General features: G+C 40.8%; 1 protein-coding gene across 4 annotated transcripts in view; it reads left to right on the top strand.

Moving 5' to 3' along the window:
* The first annotated feature begins 3,706 nt into the window (after nucleotides 1-3,706).
* sox6 (SRY-box transcription factor 6) overlaps nucleotides 3,707-23,238 on the top strand; it is a 137,378-nt gene continuing 117,846 nt past the window's right edge. For 3 of the 4 annotated variants that reach the window (XM_069697603.1, XM_069697602.1, XM_069697599.1), the window contains exon 1: nucleotides 5,244-5,622. The gene's annotated coding sequence lies outside the window, so the exon portion shown is untranslated. Of the gene's footprint in view, nucleotides 3,769-5,243; nucleotides 5,623-23,238 lie in introns of those variants that run through there. The other variant, XM_069697600.1, reaches the window with a different exon arrangement.

Below are 23,238 nucleotides of genomic sequence, written 5' to 3'. Positions count from 1 at the left end.
TTTAATATGTAAGAAATGGAATTTGTTGAATAATTGAAGAGTTAGGAATCACTGAATATTCTTCCCGACGTGTGCGCACGCTATAAAAAGAATAGAGGGAAGGCTGAATTACAGTCATGCTGCACCACATTGACCTAGCTGTTTTCAGAAAGTAAAATAATATCATTCTCTGCATTCTTGTTGTTTGCGGGACACACATGTAAAAACATGAAATATTAAATAATATGTTTACTGGTTTTATATATCAAACAGCAAGAGAACACAATTCCTCTAACATAAATGATTAAGTGTGAGATGAAAAGGTGCTGTGTTGCGTTAAACAATGAATTAATCCCATGTTCCTTAAACAGAAGGCTTTTACAATACCTACAGTGAATTGGGCTTTTTGTACATAAAAGCAATTGCTTTGCAAATGAAGCAAATGCCCCTGGGCCTCCTCTTTAATCCAGCAGCTCCATGCACACATACACACCAAACTGAGTGCAATTTACTGTATTCAGTGACTCCAGTGAAAAAAAACGAAGCCTCGTGTATCTTCAGATCTACAGAACAATGTGATGGTGATGAAGCAGTATTTGTCTTTTTAATGCATCAGCAAGAAATGAATGCACATAATAATAAAAGCAACAAGACATTCTTCTGATGTAAATTATGATGCAACTTCAAAATGTGTTTTGCTGAAACACATTAAATCTCTAAATTAGTTGCTACCTAAAGAACAATTCATACTTGTGGCTAATTTACTGCCACTTTTTCTTTACTGTCTCTTACATGAAAAACAAACATCCATGACTGGACCTCTAGTAAGAGAGTTCAGTTTAGGAGGACATTACTTATATATATTACAGAGTAATATTCATAAATGTATATTTGTGTATCTATATGAATTTGTATTATTGTTGGCACAGCCTGCGTGATGATGTCAATGATAAGTATAAAATTAGAATTGGCATGTTGCACTCCTTATTTCAACATGATTAATCAGTGGTTCGCTGTTAACTTGAAAGGAAATATTATCCTGACTAAACTTTGATGAAATCCGGAGTTACGAGGAAGAGATTTGGGTCAACTAATGAGAACAGAGTATCCCACACTGCGAGTCCAATTGGGAGGGAGAAGATTTGCATGTATGCAAATAGTTTTTGAGTTAATTGCATAATTTGGCGTTCAGTAGTGACTCAGTTGTGTCGGCTTAACTGGACCTTGTCAGTGCTTGTGACCGCGAGCACAACAGTCTCGCTGGGGGCAGGTCAGAAATTCATGTAGGATTTATTCATCCTAAATCATTGAGGTTCTTCTTACAGTGTGATGCACTTTTTTTTTTTTATAGACACACATCAAAAATGAAGGACCCACGTGAGCCACATGACTTTTAACAAGATCAACAAATCCTGTTTGTTTGAGAGAGGACATTTAACTGATTTAGCTCTATTCATCCTCATATCCTGAAGTCACTCATTATGCTCAGTGTCACGGCAGGAAATGCTAGCAGAGCTGCCCATATGTTATTTTACGGCTCCACACACCAGTGCTGCAAACATCTTCATTACTGAATACAAGTAGAACGCAAAAGTCAAAAGTGTGCCTGCTCATCTGCACATTTCCAAATTCAGGATGATACAGCTACACATGTTTGATTAGGGAATATATGAAGGTGAATATATGCCAGTGTGCCATAACGCACTTGGTCAGCAGATAACATGTTTGTCCACTGTTTGTGAAAAGTACTGAAGAACTATGATTATAACTATGTCTAACTGTACTGTTACCAAAAAAACAAAAAAAACATTACCGGTTTAAATCCCAGTTATAAATGTTCATTAAATATGTAGTTATGAATAAAGACATCATTAATAAACACTTAAAAATGGCCTGCTATCTCCTTACATCTGCATCATATTGTTATACATGATTATTAATTGTGTACACTCTGCTTATGAATGCTAAATATGGAGGTTAAAATAAAGTGTTATGTTAAAGTGGCTAAAGACACACATTAGGCCTTAACTGGTTTAATATGATAGTCAATCAGCAAAATCTTCCTCTTTTATAATTTAGATAATTGTGAATCCTCGTTGAGAATACTAATCAGTGTATTCCTAAGCATGAATCAGCTGCACACCTTTGAAACCTGCTCTGGCTGCACTGTAATCAAAGTATCCCCCCCCACCCTCCACCCCCCCGGCACACACACACACATCCTCATCCTCACTCACTGACTGAATGGTGTTCTCTAATTAACCATGCAGAACAGGATAAGAACACATGTTAATTTAATGTAACAAAAATGTTGATTTTCATGCACTCTCCTTTTCAAATATTTATGGGCTAGACTTGAATTTCAAGATGCATCAAAGACTCACAGGGTATGCAAATGTGTCTGCCTTACCCCCCAACAAGTTGGACTGTCTTGTGCTCTTCATGCAGCCTTCATGCACTACCCATCTGAGCTCTAAAGAGGAAGCCATTACAGTCACCTCTGTAAAAATAGTAGCCTATATTTGTGTTTTGAGAAGTAGCTAGCGCAGGCTGGCACCTGCTCATCTGTCACTGTACACATTGAAGTATGGAAATAAATATAACGTCAAACAAATGTAATGAGTCATTTCTATTAGCATATTTTTTTCTTCTTCTTCTGAAGCAGGTCAGATTGTCATTTTGAAACTGATAACAACGTGATCCAAAGATTGAAAGAAATAGTTTCACAGCGAGGATGACATCTTTATAATGAAACAGGGTACACAACACTATTCAGCTAAAGATTTGAAACATAATTTAAAGCTGTTTATGTTCACACAAAAAAAGAAGAAAAAAAAAGGCTGTGGCCTATATGTAATAATTGAGTCTCTTTTTCAGTCCTCTGAATCCCGGAGGGGGGGGGGGGGGGAAGATGAAAGACATCTGCAGGTACTTCTCACAGTCTCCAAAAGGTGGCGTATGAGACACGTCCAACACACATTTCAGTCCGGGCGGTGAGAGAAAAGCCCGGTCCTTAGAAGAAGCTACTCTCACAGCAGATACCACATCTGAATCATCATGCATGGATCTGAAAAATACAGTGTCAGGTTGTTATAGGATTATTCATATTTCCACCATACAGATGTGTTTCACTTTGTGTGAGGTTTCTGCTGTTTAATTAGGTGATTTAGATTCACACCGTTTTTGTTGAATCTCAGGAGGAGCTCAAGTTCAAAGTGTCTACAGAGAAAGTTTCTTTTGTAAAGGTATGTCTTCCTTTCTTTCTTTCTTCCTTTCTTTCTTTTTTTCTTTCTTTCTTTCTTTCTTTCTTTCTTTCTTTCTTTCTTTCTTTCTTTCTTTCTTTCTTTCTTTCTTTCTTTCTTTCTTTCTTTCTTTCTTTCTTTCTTTCTTTCTTTCCTGTTTCTGTTTCTGTTTCTGTACACACTCTCACACACCTCACACTGCCGACAAAAAATAAGTTGAGACTTAAAACTTCAACCAAAATCGGCAGACTTGCAGAGGAACATTGTGATGGTGTTTGATGGAGATGCGGCACGTTTTATTTCACCTGGAACCAAAAGAAAGGGAAAGTGAGGCGCACAAGAGTCTGATCTGATGCGATGTTGTGGTTGAGTTGTGTGTTCTCTCTCTCTCTCTCTCTCTCTCTCTCTCTCTTCCCCCCTCCTCTCCACCTCTCTCTCTCTCTCTCTCTGACTCTCTCTCCCTCTTTCTCTGCTTCTCCTCCTTCTTTTAGCTCTATATCTCTCTGCAGTTAACAATCAGAATTTTCTCCTGCTGTCCCGTCTCTTTGTAAGTAACTTTCTCATTTCTATTTTGTGACACTTATGGCATGTTGATTAGCGGTCCTTTTTTCTGCTTGTAAAAAAAAAAAAAAAATGCTGCTACTGATTTATAGATTACAACTTTTCTGTCAGTTGTATGGCTCGTTTTGGTTCTTTTCTGATAGGTGCACGGTTCTGTTGAGATTTCTTTTGTTTGACATCTGCGGGCCTGCTCCAAGCACAGCTGACAATCTAAAACATATGTTCATTCATGAAATGCCTCTTTGTAACAGCTTCTGTTATGGCAAGTGATCGCAACCTGTGGGAAGCCTGGGTCAGTCGTTGCACCTTAATATCACAGGTTAAACGTCTCTCTCCGCATCTGTTTTAAAACCTAATGTAAGATTTATTTAAATGAATGTTATCAGTCTAACATAATAGTAAATGAGTTTGCATTAGATGCAACATTTTATTTTAGTTACAGTGTCTGTGGTAAAAGCCCACGAAAAACACACAAAAACTATGTAATAAAATGTATCAGAGTGTGGAAGTTCAAAGTTAAATGTAATGTTGGAAATAACATTTTCTGGAGGACAATTGTCTGCATCTAATTTTTTTTTTTTTTAATTATACACCAATTGTTTTCATTTCTGAAATCGGTCTATACATTTAAATCGACTTCAAAATCGACCACGTCATTAAGGTTAGCTTTTTATATTTGGCACGTTCTTTAAATATAATTATTCAGTAATAAATAGTAAATAAAGCGCGTTGCATGACGAGAAGAATGTGTTGAACGTAGGGTAATCTCTCAAAATAATTATTTTAAAATCTGGACAAAAGCTGAGAGACATTACGTAAAATGTACAATTATCTGAATAGGAAGCTGGACACTTCCAGAAGGTGTGTAAATCAAAAGCTTTCATTTATTATATAATAATCTAAATAGTCATAAAAAAAACCCATTGAATCTAATGTTGGTGTGTTTTAAGTACTGATTTGATTCAAGCAAATTAATTCTGTTGTATCACACAAATACAATCTAGTCCCTGAACTCTTTAGTCTCTAACAGTGTTTCGCTCACCTACTGTCATTATCTCATATCAGCTGAATGTACTTTCCTCTACAGAAACTGTGATTTTGAAACAGTCTCGTTGAAGTTGGAGAGGTCACTGCGTTATTTGTCTTCTAACAACATAAATAAAAAGTGTCACGAAAAGAAAAAACGCACATCATCTCTACGGGAGGAAAACAAAAAAGTCGTGCTTAACTTTTCAGTTGCAGTGTAGCCTGTACGCGATGTTCATTTAAGTAAGCTTCTTAAACTTACTAAAAGCGGGCAGTAACAACCCTCCCTTCACTTTTATTTCACCACATCGTCCCCCCCCCCCTCTCTTTCTCTCTCTGTCTCCCTCCCTCCCTCCCTCTCTCTGTCTCTCTCTCTCTCTCTCTCTCTCTCTCGCATCTCTTGTCTGGGAGGAGGAGGGGGAGTCCTGCCTCTTTGCCTTCCTCAGATCAATGCCCTGGCCACTCACTTTCTGATGTTGCACGACGGGAAATGCTTTGAATACTTGCGACATGGCTGCGCGCATTGATTGCCAAGATTGACAGCAGCTCTACCCATAGTCTTCTCTTGTCTGAGTGTGAGAGAGAGGGAGATAAAGGACAGATAGGCGAACAACAAAAGGTACTTGTAGTTTTGGACAGCTGAACTTCACAGAGAGCACACGGGATCCCCTCTTATGGCCCCGTGTGAGCAGACTTAAGTTTTCGCTCAAGAGATAGCTCTGATCATTTTCTGTAAAGTATAGGCGAGTCTGTAGTGTTCTTTACGCACGGGAAAGGACGCACAGTTATCATCTCCACGGCTCACATCATCAAGGTAAACAACTCATTTGCTGTACTTTTTTTAACGTGCTCTGCTGTGCTGATATGTTCACCTTGTATTTTATTGCTGATTCCTAAAAGTCGAGCGCGCTGCCAGTGAAACGTTCCGACACTGGGCACGCAGTTTTTCTTTCTTTAAAACAACTGTTAGACGCTAAATGATGTGTTGTGCGTACGCGGGTTCGCAAATTTTGCAACGAGGCGAATGACTGTCAAACTTTAATTATTGCGACCGGCTGGTGCGTCGCCGCGTTCACCAAAACAAGCCAAGTACACGAGACGAGAGGCGCGTTACGTGTTGGCACGGAGCGGCTCGGGTTCCCCTCAGAATCTGCGTTATTTTAAACTTCATCGGAACTACAATCCGCAACGGCCCGAATCGTCGTCTGAAGGTTTGAAATCATCTCTTTTTGTCTTTGTATATTTCAGTAGCGAGAAGCCGTGCGAGCGGACACGGGCTGCGCAGGGTAAACCCGGACTGCTGTCACCGATAACTCTCTTACACCAACCATCACAACTAAGTGGTGTTTCTTAATCAACTGTTAAATATTTCAAGCTTGACGGCGGTTTAGCGTCTGTGTTTACATGTCCCGTAACTTTCTTGTGCCGGTGGCAGTTTCACTTCTGTCCACAGAGCGGTACCATTCATTGACAGTGACGAGCGCCCTGGTAGGTTTCCTGCCTCTACATGTGAGCTGGACAAGTTTATTTGAAGCTCTCGCTCATGTGTCATTATACCTCCACACATTCCAGGGGCTCTGCCCCCAAACTGCCTCCGTCTCCTGTAGACATTTCTCTATTTTTGATGTCAGAAAACGCAGAGTTTCTGGAAGCCGTGTAGCCTGGGAATGTGCTCTTCCTTAACTTTCTCTCGGGGTGGGGAGGGGGTGGGGGGGTCAGGGGTATTGACCTCTAAAGAATGCATAAGCCATAAATTAAATTCAACAATCGCAGGGCTTGTCCATTTAGAGATGTACTCGAACAGACAGTTTTCCATTTAAGCCGAGAGCCCTGAAGCTCGGCGCTCCCGGACTGAAGAGACACAAGTTCTCTTGTGAAAAGTGCACATGTGCACCAACACAATCTTTTCTTCACATCTCCCCATGCGTTAAAACAAGGCAATTCAGAAAAATGAATAATCAGGCCTTTACACAGCCTAAAATTATTGTTTAGATGTTTTTAGTGCGCAACATAAACGTTGCTCATTTTTGAGTATTGGAAGAACATTCATTTGGTGATCATTAAGAAATATTTATGTAGCACAAACGTCGTAATTAATTTTCCAGGTTTATAATAAACGGAGGATTACCTAAAATACCCCTGAAACCGACGGATATATTGGCAGCGTGTGTCGCGCGGAGACGGCCCCTCATTTCAACATGTTTTCCAAAATTAGACACACTCCCTGTTTACAAAACCCTGCCCTCTAAAACTGCTGCGGGAGTTATAATAACATTTTAATAAGAAGTGAATCAGCGATGACAACAGAGTAAACGTTAAAAAAAATAAACTAAATGAGTGTTTCTTCTATTTATTTAACAGCGAACATGCGCGTTTTTTTTTAAATTTATTTTTTTATTTGACCGCACAAATAGCACACCTGTGGCTAATTAATGAGACTAATTATCTCTCGCGCTGTCTTTCTTTAAAAACTCCTCCAACAGAAATAAATCATTCTCCAGAGTGAAAAGCAAACACGCTGGTCTGCTCTTGGCGGTGTCGAAGTAAAGTTTTTGTGTCCTTGTGGCGTTTTGTTAGGAACAGTTGCTCTTTGCTGTGGCTCTTAACGCAGGTTTCCTCATAAGGTAAGGCGGTCCTGGAGACCAAATGCAACGTCTAAATGGCACATTTATAATTAGACTGCCCATTCAGCACATTGTCCTGATTACTATACAGGGACACGACTCGGCTCTGTGTCTCGAAGAGTTTGTCTCTGACGGCTTGTGCAGCTCAGCGTGTCTCTCGCCACAAGAGCGAGAGGGGAAGGAGTGAAAAGCGGCGTCGCAGCCTTTGATATCAGCCGCGCCTGGCTTTTAATCAACATTTTCACTTATTTTTGCACGGGAGAACCACCGGCATCCTAATTAATCACATTCTTCCTTTATACACCCGCGTTGTAATTGTTACACACAACTTAAATGTGCGGTTTTTTTTTTTTTTTTACAATCGGGAGAAATGTGAAGGAAGAGTAATTCATTTTGTTAGTGGGAACCCTTCAAATAATTCCCGCAGCTTTACCACTATTTAGCGGGATAGATGCGCTTTTGTTTTCGAAGTAATTACAGCCGATTTAAACATTAATTAACTAAAAAGTGACATTTTGTTGGTGTGTGATACTTAAACAGATTGCAGGGCAATGCTATCACATTTCTGATATGTCATATACTGACTGGCCTTGCACATTTTTTTTTTTTTTTTGTATTTTCAAGGACTAATCTACGCGTGGATCTCGGGGTGACTTGAGCTTTTTACAAGACTGAGAAATAAGGCAGCATTTCCCACCCGGACTCAGCATAAGATATAGAGTCGCTGATGTGCCAGTAAGTTAGGACTTTCATTTTGGCGTGAAGGGAGAAAGCCACCTGGCATACTTGTCTAAACACATCCTGCACTCTGTTCAAGTCCAATCAATGTCTCCCCTATCGCTCGACCAGCCGAAAATCTTTCTCTTTCCCCATTAATATATAAAACCATTCCACCTTATTACTACGGTTTTACTGAGTGGAAGAGAAACGTTGTGAATGAATCCATCTTGAAATTTGTTTAGGCTAAATACCACAAACGGAATTTACATGTAGTCCTACTTTTAACTGTCCTCATCTTCTACAGGTAGGACTTGTTTAAAAGCTCTTGTGCCAGCAATTAGTGGGATCAAAGGAAAAAGAAGGAGGAAGCGAGGAAGAGGAAGAGAGGGAGAGAGGGAAAGGAAGAGAGAGTGAAAGGGATGAAGAGAGAAATGTGCTTTATGTGATATTCTGAATATTTTTCACGTCTTGCTCCTATATGTGCACATTGATCTTTAAACCTTGATGCTTTAACACAAAAGGGGAATTTTGTAATTTTAAGTTCACACTACATGCTGTTTGTTGGGAATTTTATAATAAGTTTGACCCAACTCAAAACAAAAAGGACCTGCATCAGTGATTATCTACTGTATATTCGCCATTATAAAGTGTGACTTTATTTCACTGCTCAGGAAAATCAGCTGTTATTTATCTAGAAGCCACACGGTGATGCAAATCAAAGTGCTGGTGTGTAGGTTTCGTTTTACGGCCTTGCTCTTCTGCTAACAGTTTTATCCGGAGTATATTCCCCTGCCAAACTGAATTCTTTAACGATATTACAACCAATTCCACTTATGATAAGTGGATTTTACACATGGAGCAGGAAAAAGAAAATAATTCTTATTCTGACATAATTCTGCAGAAGGACACAAGTTGTAGTAACGTGTTGTCGTTTGCAGACAGAACAGTGTTACAAATAATATTAATAATGTGGAGATCATTTCATACAGAGTCTGAGTTATGATGAGGCTGCATCAGTCCAGGCCTTGATATTTAGAATTCTTGTAAAGCTGTCGTTGTTTTATTAGTTTAGTGTGTGTGTGTGTTGTGCGTGTGTGTGTGTGTGTGAGAGAGAGAGAGAGAGAGAGAGAGAGAGGAGAAGAGAAGAGAGAGTCTTTACATCTTGGCGTGTGTGCATGCATGAGTGATACTTTCCATCTCCCAGATATTTTGCGAGAATGTCTTCTCTCTTGACGCGGATAAACATGACTGTTGATTTTGATTCGAAAATGTCAAAAATCCCAGAAGCCACTCTGTTTCTCCCGACCAAACGGCACTTAGTCTGCATAACTGAGACCTCACACACCGCGTCATGTTTCCATATATACTGTGTTTTACAGAGAGACAGCTATTTTGTTCCAAGTGCCAGGACGCTGCTGGCATGTGGGCGGTAGAGGAGAGGAGAGGGGCGGCTGGGGGGCACACAGGGACTAGTCTCCCTCTCTTTGTGGTGGTAGTGGTGGAGACCTGATGATAAACAAGATGAGAGGAGGTAAACAACAGCAGGCCTGGTAAAGGTAGAGGAGGGGGGCAGCAGAAGGTTGGAGGACGGCAGGAGATAATAAATGTGGCAGCACATGTTGTGACATCTGTCTTTCTAAGTGTTATCTAATTTGCTGTAGAATATTTCAACAATGATCAAAACTGATGGGAATATGCCATAGCTTTTTTTTTTTTTTTTTTTTTTTTGTGGTAATTTGTTACCCTCAAGGAGAAGTTTCTGACAAGTTAGTCACACATCACTAATTATTGTCACTCAATTAATTATGGCTTTTCTCTGTCTGCTCAATTGTCACCTCTCATAGAGGAGAAATACTGATGAATCAAGGGTCAGCTGAAGAACAGGCAGAGGAGCATGACATCGGTGAAGTCACCATCTTAAATGAAAACCATAGATGGGAGACGGTGCAGTACAACAGCTGTTTGAAAAAGCACCTTCAGCTTTCACGTTTTGAATTTCAACCAATTTTGGCTGTTAATCAAACACAATCTGATTGAGACATTTAAATTTTTTTTATTTTTTATTAAATCTCATTGTTTTTCATTAGAGCAGCGGTTCCTTTAATGTCAAAGATTGAAGTTGATTACATGTTGTTTTTTATTCAGAAACAAATAGCACCTATGTGCCCCAACGCTTACTGAACATCGAGGGCAGCGGCAGTTTTTTTTACTGCTCTATTAGATCTCTGTATCCCTCTGGCTACTGTAAGTGAACAGTATTGCTGACATTAAAGGATTACAGATGAAAAAAAAAAAAGTAAATATGTGTATCATCACAGGAACTGTATAATTGCACAAGTAACCTAAGTGGCCCATTTTGATCTGTATCATTCACTCTCCCACTGAATATGTTTTTCTCAAAATAATTGGACATTTTCTTTCAGTCCATAGCATAGTTGTGCATAATTAACTTTGACTTCAAAATGCAACAGTCGCGGCGATGGTAAGTAGCTTCTGTTGAGTATTTATTTATTTTTAAATCACACATTAATATGTAGAATTAATTGGAAGGGCGTTGGTGGCCGCACGTCTTTGACACAGGTCTGGGACTGTAATCAGGTGCAGGAATTAGTCGGGCTCATTGTTTTTTATGAATCAGATGAAGATTTGTACAGTGGCTGTGTGAAGATGGTTGCCTCTATTTCCATATCAAAGAGGCTCACCGTACAGCCGGGCAGTAATTAAAATGTGCTGGATTTTGGAGTCCCTGCACATGGATGCACACACACACACACACACACACACACACACACACACACACACACACACACACACACACACACACACACACACACACACACACACACACACACACACACACACACACACACACACAGGAATAAGGACACAGATTAGTACACATGCACACAGCATGTTCACACACGCATGCTCTCTCGCTCTCGCTCTCTCTCTCTGTCACTCATACACACACACACACACACACACACACACACACACACACACACACACACACACACACACACACACACACACACACACACACACGGCGTATAGACCAGGCTTCCAGCAGAACTGTTAGGTTGCGTGAAAAGATTGCAGGTGGTTGAAACTGAATTTTAAACAAACACTCGTGTCGCCCCCATGTTCCTTTTGCAAATTTTTGGGTGCAGAATTCAACACAAGTTAAAAATAAAAAGTTAGTTTTCTACTAGTTTTTGTGGCAACCATTTTGTTAGCTACAGTTTGGGAGAGTCATGCATTAATTATTATAATTTTTTTCTTTTTTCTTTTTCTTTTTACTCTGACTCAGTAACAGCTTCCACTGACTGCAGACACACTAAACTTTAATTTTAGTTTCAGTGAAAATGCTTATTTTCACAGATAGCTAGATACGCAGTCATTGCCTGTGTGTACAAGTGACCTTGCAGCAGAACGCTGGGACTAATATGGAAAAAAGAAGAAGGAGCTGTGATCTTTCGCCCCGAGTGATTTCTGTCCTACTAGAATTGGAGAAGCTCTGAAGACCTGAGATTGTGTCTTGTGAGTGAACAAGGGAAAAGAGATTAGTGTAATGTGGGCTTTTGCGCTGCTTACACACAAAAGCATCACAACAAGCCTTTTCCTTGTGATCCCCCCCCCATTGTGTTTGGATCACACCATCCCATGGGCAAGCCACTGCCTCGCAGGAGGCGTTTAAAAGACTCCATGAAAAATATAACTAGAGCCAACATGGGCAGCTGTGACACTGGGAGTTTTCATGTAAATATAATGTGAAAGCAAAAAAACCTCCCCCTCTAATAAGGGAGAAGCAGTGCAATTATGGCATGGAGCACATACTGTACCATGTTTGAATTTCTTATTTGTTATAAATGACACTGCCGCAGAAAAAATGCTTTATGACTGATGGTTGAGCATGAGTCACACGGTGGAAATCTTTTACCCACTGAAATAAAAAATATAACTGACCAGGGCTTTTGCAACATTTAGGTACTCTGTGGTCTTAGACGGCAGTAGTTATCTCTGTATCCCAGTTACGCAGATCTCCACAGTCTGATTAAGCTGAACAATTACACATTATCCAATTGGTGGAGGTTAACAGCCGGCTTGGCATCTGCCGGCTTGATCTGACATGAGATGTAAAATATGCTCCATAGTTGTGACTAAGCCAACCAATCTGGTTGCATTGCTCCGTGGTCCAGCTTTAAGGATGCTGGGAGCTGTTTTGTTGGCACGTGATTGTTTTTAGATCAGATTAGCAATTTCGCGTCTGTGTGCATGTTTGCATGTCATACAGTGTGTATTTATGAAATAGGTGATTGGAACACATGATACTCTTTTGTGATCTTTACCATTCACTGAAGCAAAGTGACCATGAGGATCAGTTTCATCAGAATGTGGTGCTTTTATCCACAGTGCAGCTAGCTGGAAGGGTTTTTTGGCTTGTTTGATCGGGTGTGTAGTGAAGGCAATAACAAAGACTTGACTTCATCTGAAAATCCTTTAACATGCAATTACATGAAAGTAAAAACTGACCTGAGACACTTGTTGATTTCATGACATTTTTGAAGACAGATCTCACAACAAAAACACACTTTGTCTTGGCTACTGCTGAATCCTAAGCTCTCGGGACAGAGTGTGTGTTAGCGCTCTTGGATGGAAACAAATAGTGATCAACCACTTGCATCATGGAGCAGCTACTGTGACATCTAAAGCAGGCGAGGAAGTTATGGAAAAGAAAGGATGAATCGGGCCAGAAATCAGATTCCCAACAGTTTTTCCTGTGGAAAATGCTAATGTATGAAGCCAAAAATAAATCAAAGTGACAAAGAGGGAGGGTGGGGGATAGATGGAAAGGGTCTTGTGGCTAAAGTTCTGATGAAGTTAACCATAGCATCTCTTCTTGCTCAGGTCTTTTGTTTCCTCTCTGAATAATTTCTTTATACACTAACTTGGATGTGTTACAAGACTTTGCTCTTAATGTGCATTATAGGAAAATGGCTTCAGCAGATCCAACCACAAGCTCATTCCCGCTCCCTGTCTGTCTTTGTTATCCTTTCTCTCTCTCTGAGTAAAAGGAGGGGGGTGTTTAGGCCCTGTTGGTGAAAAGATGAGCTAAGAGCAGATTTTCTGAGACTTTATTTTTTTCTATGAGACTAAAGACTCAAATAATGATGTTGGTGTTCATGTTGCCTCAGATTCCTCTGATGTCGAGTAAGTGGATCAAACTCTGTCTTCTTCGGTGTAAGAAATAGATTTCTGTCCTGATCCACAAATGCTGCATTTTTCACAGGAGATGTTTTGTATTTTCAGGATGGTGGAGAATATGCATTGTACTTGGTTGGGTAGGTATGTATGAGGTAGTAGCATCAAAGAAGCTGCTTTTATTTGTTTCCAAATGACTGGAGCAACTTTATCCATCACTCTGCCTACTTGTACCATAATATAACCATAACAGAGACACTAATGTTGGGAAATACAAAGCCCCAACTTAAACCGAATTTGAATTAACAGTCATATGCTTGTTCTTTGAGGACCCACAAAATGAACATTAATGCTTTAAAAGCAACTGTTGGAGGCAGCGGAAACATTTTGCCTGGTCTAAAATTGCACCAAAGAAATGTCTGATTGGCTTAGCTGCAAATTTCTAAGCAAAGTGCAGCTACAGTGGGGGAAGACGAAAAATCCCAACTCAGAGTTTACAGAATAAAGACGAAGAAACTACCGCCTGTGATAGTCTCTTTCTTGAATGGGACTAAAAAAGAGAAATCTGCTGAAATGATAGAGAAAGCCTGTGGTTTGGCCCATGTAGTATATTTCCCATGAGCCTCTTTGACAATCTGAGGGGATAGCCACTCTGGCACACGCCGCCCGCCCACATACAACACACACACACACACACACACACACACACACACACACACACACACACACACACACACACACACACACACACACACACACACACACACACACACACACACACACACACACAGAGTGGCGTTTCTGCCAGGCATTACGGGTGTAGAAACCTCTGGGAGGAGGCTTGTCTGAGGGAGAGTGATTGACAGGAGGTGGGTGAGGACAGGGGGAGATGGGAGGGGTTATCCTGTCTGAGGAACAGCAACACTTGTTCTCTTTTTCCACTAGACGGGATGGTGTGTAAAGTATACAAAAAACTGATGAGGACAACGGAATGACACGGTGGAACAAGTCTGAAAGAGCAGAAATGTTCACATTTGAAAAAACATTCATCTTTTGCTTTTTCAAACCCTCCAAATTATCCTGCCTACGTATTATGATCGTATGCAAATAATTTCCAGCAGCAATTTACGTTCACTGTCAAAGCTTGTTCGCAGAATTATGTCCCTGTACCGCAGTGTAAACTCATATGGAGGAGATGAGGGTGGATGGCCAGGCTTATGGCTTCGCCGGTGCAGAACAGGGTTTTCTTCCCATTATATCAAAGTCAACTTTATTTACCATGTACACAATATTTCTCCTAACCGTAACAAAGTGTTTTAGTTTCCCTAACCTAACCTTAATGTTCTTACCATGACCACGGTGTGTCCCTTACTCTAACCAACAGAACCATAAAAAAGGCAATTATACTTTAGTTGCAAAGAGAGGACATTTTTGAATGAGAAACAGGACAAGCTCCCAGAAAGATGGACTAAATATAATTAATAGAAATGGGATCTACCAATTACAGTTTACATGTATATGACCAGAGACACAATTGGACATCACCGGCACAGACAGCTGCTTTTGTGCAGCATTGCTACGGTTGTGTTTTGTCAGCGAGGGGACAGGATTTGTGCCCTCGGTTAGGGGTGGGGTTGAGGGTACACTGGGGAGGTACAATGTTCCTCCTCATCTTCAGCAAAGCTAAATTTATTGGTTACCATCTGCAGGGTGGAGGAGTTTGGGTTATGGCCAGGCCAAAGAAAGGCTTCTAATTAAACAGTCATCATTATCAACTTGTGGTCAGTGATCATCATCCCCAACACTGGTTCTCCAAGATGAACATGGAATCATTGAGGCTTTCCTTGAAGCCTGAGCTGGACTGAATTAGAATAGAAGAAACAGAGGAGGAAAGTGCGAGTGAGAAAATGTTTTTTTCCTCTCTTGGCAGAACAAGCAGCATGAGGCCCTGTGCCATATCCACTCAGGTTTAAACAATTATCCGACATCAGAGAAACCAGTAGAGCCTCAGCGCTGGCACCACCATCGTGCTTTTGACTGCTGTACTTCAGGCCATGGTTTCAGACATGGCCAAGTGTCACATGTAAGCAGAGCTTTCGATAATTTCAATTAGTGTAAGAGGGTGTGCCTGCAGTATCTGTATCACTGCTGCTGGCGGAGCTTTCCTTTGAGGTTGACAGCCCCTTAATATAGTATTTCATGGTTTGATGTGTGAGTGACACAGAGGCGCTCCAAGAGGATGGCAAAATGGTTTATTAGGACCTAATTAGAGCCCTGTGATTAAAGGGGAAGTGACTGTGATTAGGAGACCTGCAGATGATGTGGAAACATGGATGAATATTCAGAGGAGAAAAGCACAGTATGTATTAGCCTGTGGGTGTTTCGTGTGTGTGTCTTTGTAGAAGATGTGAGCAGTACAGAGTCCGGGCTGGCTTGGAGCAGTTGCGTTACGATATCATCTTTTCAACAGATCTCAGCAGAGGAGCTTTACAACTTAAGCTATTAGGCACAAAATGCCCAAACGAATATGGTACAGGCCTACAGCTGATGTTTTTGGTGAGCATATGTACACTTACTTCATGTAGAAAATTAAGAAATTTGATGAGCAGCTCTAGTGCCTTAAACATTGTTTAAAAAAAAAAAAAATGAAGGTGACCTTTTTTATGGCTTCAGTCCAGCATGTAAGAGTGGACTTTCACAGCCAATTGAACATGAAACCATGAGGAATGTTCTGCAAAGCCGGGTTGACTTTGGGAAGCTTAGGGCATTTGCAAAGAATCACACATTCTTGTGGAGTATGTGCTGTTTAATCAAAGAGATAAATGGTCTTATTATTATTAGTACCCATCAATGGAGAGATTAGCATTGGATTTTCTTTCTTTTCGCCTCACAAACTTCAAACTTTTTCAGATATGTGATAGCCGCTGCCATTAGAAATCATTTCTGGGAGTGTTCTGAGGGCAGGAGATTGTCAGCAGGCCCTCGCGATTTTACAATTTCACAACTGACTTCCTCCTTAAAATGACACTGGCTTACCTGCCTATTACTCCCTTTGATTTGTACAGTACATGCTTCTGCGCTCTGAGAGGTATTCATAATAAGCTTAAACTCCACTGGCTTCATTGCTAAAGGGTGCTTATCTCTCTGCTATTCAAGAGAAAGAAGGGTAATATTTTTTCCAATTTCAACATTTTACTGTTCGGCCACTTTCTGTCCAAAACCACGTTTGGGGACTGAAGTGGAGAGCAGGCATGCACACACATGGATATACTGAGACATGCCTACATGAACCCACACTCAACATACGCACACTCTGTCCATAGCTGCTCTTTGGAAATATAATTTTTTTTCTATTTGAATATTGAAATGGTACAACTGTTTTTTTTTTTTTTTTTTTTTTCCAGCTAGTTGGAAGTCACATATTTCAGCACATTTATTTATGTTATTATATTTTATTCAGTGTACATTTGAACTTACATTTCTAAAGGTTGTTGGAACAAGTCTGCAAGTTGTATTTAAAACCCAGCTTGGCTCATTCAATTGAGCTGTAGGTGTGTTGTAGAGAAAAATAATCCTGAAAGTGTTTTTCTTTTACTACATAGATCGTACTTACCTTGCAGCACTTATTTCATGTTTGGACATGCAATTTGATCTATATACATTTTTTATTTTTTTCCCCCACTGGAATGTTCAACATATATTCAGCTTCAGAATGTATACTCATATGAAATGTAAGATATACTTGAAAACTAGTTTGCGGTGTGCAGTAGTGGCCATGGAGGACCTTCACTCTTATGCTTGGAGCAATGTCAGTTTTTTTCTAGTAGAATAATGAGAAGCATGTGTTCGCAAGTGAAAAGAAAACATTTTCATGTGACCCACCTGTCGTGCTTTAAACTCAGTTAATACCAGACTCAAGTTAATATTATCGGGACAGCTGCTTCTAAGCCTCTTCCTCCTGCTCGTCTCTCCATTCCCTTCTTCATTACTCTTTGTTTGGCAAAGACACCTGAAGGTGCCTGGTTTATAACACTAAGGGTAGCACACGGAAGCCAACTAAACACTTGAGCAGAAAAACTAAACCTTAATGACAACCAGAATTTAAAAGCATAATCTGTAGGTGCAAAGTGTTTGTTTGAACTCCCTCTTTCTCCAGCAGTTAGCAGTGTGCAGTAGGTTTGTGCTGTGAGTCTAAGTGCTCCCCAACCCTCTGCCTGCTGCCTCAGCCTGCTGAGTTTCTCAGTTTTACCGTTGCTTGTGCCATGCTGTAATGGGCTCCCAGGACATGATGGGAATATAATAACTGCTTGACAATGTTTTTCTTACCCCCCTCACTCACCACTAAATGTGAAACAGGTCCAGAAACATGGAATATATGGTACAAGTTGTGATGTCAGTTGTTATTGCTGGATATGCCAACCAGTAAATTTTGGATTATTTTCCACAATCTGCTGTGCGGAGTGCATTATGTCACAAAGGCCACATTGTAGCTGGTTGGGTGTAGAGCAGTGTTGTCTCTCGCTCCCCTTCTCATTCTCTTGTTCTGGGCCTCGTCTGGCCACCTTCTGTGCTTCCAGTCCAGACTGCAGCCTTACTTTATGCACATTTCCTTTCTTTGTGCTGCAGTCAATAGACAATGGACCTATAGGATATCTTGCATAAAGGAAAATATCAAGCATTTAAAATGTTAATTTGAGCACTAAGTATGTCATCTAAATGCTTTTGTCCCCCCCCCCCCTCTCCAGTGTAATTTCGTTAAATGCGTAATGACTGTGGCTATCTAATATTAGAACGTCAAGACTGGATTTCTTGAACTATTAGATGTTCATACATTTGCACAGAAAGAATAAGATACATTAATGTTCTGTGAGATTAACTGATGAGTAATGATTTACAGCATATGTTTTTGTTCTTTTGCTGCACAATTAGGACTTCAAGATTGCCTTTTTTCACTACAGTATGGAATGGAAGAGCGTCCTGTTTTTCCACTAATTAAATTTGCCACTAACATACGCTGGCAGGAACCTCTTACCTTGTTTGACTTATTTATTGCCTGACGGTAGAGGTAATTTGACCTTTCATTTCAAAGGCCCTGTTTTAATCCAGAAAAGGAGTGTTAAACTCGATTATACCAGTGATCAGTGGCTCAAACACTACATTTGTTTCCTTTGAGGGGACAAGCCAAGGAGAGCCCTGCCCTCAGCTCCTTGTCCCTGACTCCTGGCCCTTCTACCCCTACAGGGCAACAAAGGAGGGGGGAGGTAAATTAGGAGGAGAAAGAAATGGGGATGGGGGAGCCAGAGGGAGACATGAGTGAGATGAGGAACGGAGAATGGAAAGTGAGGGGAGAGAGGAAAGTGCCCTACAGTTCCTGCCATGTCACTGGAGATTTGTGTCCTCCTTTTAAATCATTTCCCTCTTTAGAAGATTAAGAGGGCAGAAATATTCTCAAACTGATCATTTTCCCTCATTCTAAATGGACTCATTTGCATTTGCAAACGCTGCTATTAATTGTGGGTTTCAAAAATAAAAGACAAATGACCTCTGCAACTGTAAATAAAACACACAAACAGAGGTTATAATGTTAATTGTTGAAATGGCTGTACCGGGCCAACGGAGCCATAGCAAAGCATGTGCCCCCATCACTTCCAGATTTACACAAAGCCTACATACACCTAAAAGTGTTTTTTTAAATTTTTTTATTTACACGACCCTTAACTCTTGCTCAAGTTTTCAGTCCGTTTTTTCTTAAGCAAATGAAGCTGTCATGTTTGTCTCCTTCCTTTTTGTCAATCATTCATTTAGTTTAGTGATCTGCTAAAATTCAGATTGCTGTTTAGATTTCAGTTTCTACCAGGATGCAGACAAATATTATATCGTAGAGTGCAGCGTTGTTCTACATGAATAGACGGGTGAGAACGCTGCAATCCGTTTAAGACTTGCTTTACTCTGTAACACGCTGCAAAGGTTTCCCACATGTCCCTGGTTAAAGTTGTCTGACTGCATTGTGCTGAGCTTGCTACAACAATAATTATTTATCAACTTAAGCCTGGTTTTGCCAATCAAAAATGTGTGACAGCAACACACACCATTCATCTACGGAAAAGACCACGATCAAATAGTGCGTCCCTGCTTCTCCTCGAACAACGAAAACACTGAATAATTTGTGGACACCAATGCCTTGTTGTAACCTGATCATTTATGGATCAGTTGTTCTCTTTCTGGTTTAATTCACCATGTGATTGATTTTCAGGGCAGTACTGTTGGAAAATATCCACACTAAACCGTGCCTGAAATAGGGAATCATTTGAATACAAATGCTTATGGCTTATGCCTTGTCATTGGAAACCACTCTGAGGCAGGAGACAATTGCAGGTTGATTATGTTGCTTCTGACAGAAGTTGCAAGTCCTTTGTACAAGGCAGAGCTATTTGCATCTAAATGCTTATTGTAGACATCTAAACAGCATAAAGACTGATTGTAAATGCCAGCTGTTGGGCTGTACTCGGGAATAAAAAAAAGAATTTCAATAAGGAAAATTGGGATGGAAATGAGGAAATTCTTCTCAAACAGTCGAGCTGAAATCAATAAGTAGGAAATGGGTGTGTGCTGGTTGTATATTTGTATTGAGTGTGTTTGTACAATCACATGAATCTATTTACAGTTAGCACTGTATGTTAATTTTAACTGTTGTAAATACAGTATTTATATTCATATCTTCTTATCATTTGCTTACTGCTGCAGACTGTTTGATTTTTTTTTTTACCTGCTGCACTACAGGTGTGAGAATAATTTATAGTTGGTTAATTCATCAGGTTTTAAATACAACACGACTATTAGAAAATATTTGATGCATCTTCTTATGATGATATTATGCTTACAGGCATTTAGGGTAGTTGGAACACATCATTCCTTCCTTTGTAATGTTTGTTTGAGTGCATTTGTTCGTATGTTCGCAATGTACTGTACGTAAGTGCAGCTCTATATGTGGGTATACGTGTGTGTGTGTGTGTGTGTGTGTGTGTGTGTGTGTGTGTGTGTGTGTGTGTGTGTGTGTGTGTGTGTGTGTGTGTGTGTGTGTGTGTGTATGGTTTGTGCCCAAAGCAGAGTGATGCCCCTGCTGATTCTGCTCCTCTAGCTCTTTGTCCTGCAGCACTCAGTGTGTCTGCCTCCTCGGGAGACTGGCAGGCTTCTCTAGTGTGGCTCCACAAAGGCCCAGCCTCCTTTGAGGTGTTAAAAACTTCCATTTATGCATCTCCCTGGACAAAAAAGCACCAAGCCCATTTGAGTCCAGTAGCAACACAGGCAGACATTGTGGCCACGCTTCTCTAGCACTCATTTCACAGATTCTAAAACCAGTATGTGGTGAACAGGATTTGAGGGGCTAAAGTGCCCCGCGAGGGCCAGGCGATAAGAGGGGAGAAACGCCACCACGCAGTAAACTAGAAGATGGGTCCAGGAAAATAAACACATTACCTGGGAGAGAGGGAGAGACTTGTTTTCATACCCCTGCCCCCAACAAACACAAAAACACAAACCCCATGCCGAATAAGAGAGAGACGGAGATAAAAGGAGGAGGAAAAAAAGGGAAAAGAAAATATGTGCAGTTAAGAAAAAAGGCCTCATCAGTGTGCAAAAAGACAAGCCTATTCTGTGTTCTCTGTCTTTACAGTCTTTGGAGTAAAGAATATGTGAGAGGAAATCAAAGAGAATTGATAGGTTGCACGCCCGCCTGTTAGGAGCACTGGGGACTGAATGCCGTCCACCGTGGAGGAAAACATTCTATTTGCTGGTCGTTTCTCTCCCTTCACCCTCCCTCAACCCAGTTGCTCAGTAAATAGACTTTTATTCTTGTTATTTGATGCAGAGGAAATGACAGATAATGTATTTGCCAAGCAGCACATGAAAGCCTTGTTCAGCCGCAGCACTGTATCTGTATCAGGGCATTGCCTGTAACAAACTCCGGGTAGAATAGCTGCTGTTCAAGAGTGGATGTTTTTTTCTTTCTTTTTTTCTGCTTTATCTGACATTATTGAGCTTCAGCGCTGCCAAAATACCGGTCACTGTTTTACTCCCGACAAAAGATCTTTTAAACGGAGTGACACTCTACTAGTCATTCTTGACATGCTGGTGCGAGACATTTTCTGAGCGTCTGGGTCTGCTGTAGTTCAATGTCAGGACAGGATGAGCCAGAGACAGGAAAAGGCCGTGTAAGAGAGACAGAGGGTAAAGATAAAACGAGGACAGAAGAGAGATTTGTAAGGTTGTGACAGCCAACGGTGTGCTGGTGCATGAAACAGCTGTTTGCACGTGACTGACTGCGTTTCCAACACCAAATAACTCAATGATACGGTGGATCTCTTGGAGGAATACAGCTTGTCTTTCTGACAAGACACCACTGGACCTTTTTGTCCATGGCTATCCAAAGTGAATCCCACCAGCAGGCAGGGAATAAATTTAGTGTGTCCACAGTCTACCTCCACTCTGGCTGTTTCCTGACCAGTAATGTCCTCTCGTTCCCGGCTATGGTGATTACTCACTGCATGGAAGCTGTCATTTCATATTTCACAGATGATGCTACTACAGAGAGAATTGACTTTATGGAACTGGATATTTAACACACAATCACACGTGTTCAATTACTATATCAGACATTTCCGTGCCTGAATGTTCATCGCTGCACCCTTTCACCCTCAATGCTCCCCCCCCCCTCTCACCCCTCTCCCACCCTCAGTTCCCTATTTCCCCCGGGAACACTGTTATAGCTCCACCTCATTGCATCCCAAACTCCCCCATGCAGTCTCCAGACTGACTGTGGTTGCTGCTTCTGCAGAGATAACCATGCTGCATCCAGGTAGGGAGCAGCCTGCTGATGGCATAGATTACTTCCATTGTCAAAATAACTAACTCTGCAGAATTCCTACTTTAGTGTGTTTGGACGCAGAGGAGAGTGCGGATTTGGAACGGAGGATTGGGAGGATATATATATATATATGTATATATATAAATATATATATATTTTTTTTAACATGTTGCAGATCTAGATGAATTCCAAACAGAAGTTGAAGTACAAGTTTTGGCTTGCTCATGCATATCCACACACAACTAGGGCAATGTGAACTGTACATATGCATACGTGCAAACACGTACATAGAGGCAAAAACGTCTCACATGGTATTAATGTGCTCCAGAGAAAACAAGTGCTTGAAACAGAAAACCTGAATTTGGTCAGGACAGCTTTGTAGTGGTCGGTGTCCTCTGTGCTGTATACAGTTGTGGTGATGTTGTCCATCGAGGCTGAGTCACTGTCACAGGATGGCTGAAAAACACAGCTCTCTGTTATGAACAGAGGAAATTGAATCAAGCGGAGATGTATCGCACATAAACACATGTCTGAAATTTGAAGGTTCACTTGATTTGAAAGTGAATTTTTCTGAGCTGTGCAAGTAAAACTGCTTTCCTTCACGTTCTTCAGGCTTCAGCTCAGATGGCAACTCCAGCAGGCAGACAGTACAGTATGTCTGATGTGTAACATAAAGACAGACAAGCAGTTTCTACACGGGTGGTTTTAGTACAAGTGAATTAGTATAAGTATCAAAATCTAAGTGTGCGTCTGAACAAATATTTAATAAAAGCACTGGAATTTCCTACTCAGTTCTGTCTGCAGTTTAGACTCTGAATTACTGTGTGTGTGTGTGTGTGTGTGTGTGTGTGTGTGTGTGTGTGTGTGTGTGTGTGTGTGTGTGTGTGTGTGTGTGTGTGTGTGTGTGTGTGTGTGTGTGTGTGTGTGTGTGTGTGTGTGTGTGTGTGTGTGTGTGTGTGTGTGTGTGTGCATTGCCTAACGAATTTCAGTACTGCAAATGATGCTGTAATTCTTGACTGTG

This window comes from Brachyistius frenatus, unplaced genomic scaffold (assembly GCF_029030835.1).
Source record: "Brachyistius frenatus isolate BFR_SWC_R1_liver_20210118 unplaced genomic scaffold, ASM2903083v1 Contig_24, whole genome shotgun sequence".
In the NCBI taxonomy this organism is placed as follows: Eukaryota; Metazoa; Chordata; class Actinopteri; family Embiotocidae; genus Brachyistius; species Brachyistius frenatus.
This window is presented reverse-complemented; position numbering and strand designations above follow the sequence as displayed.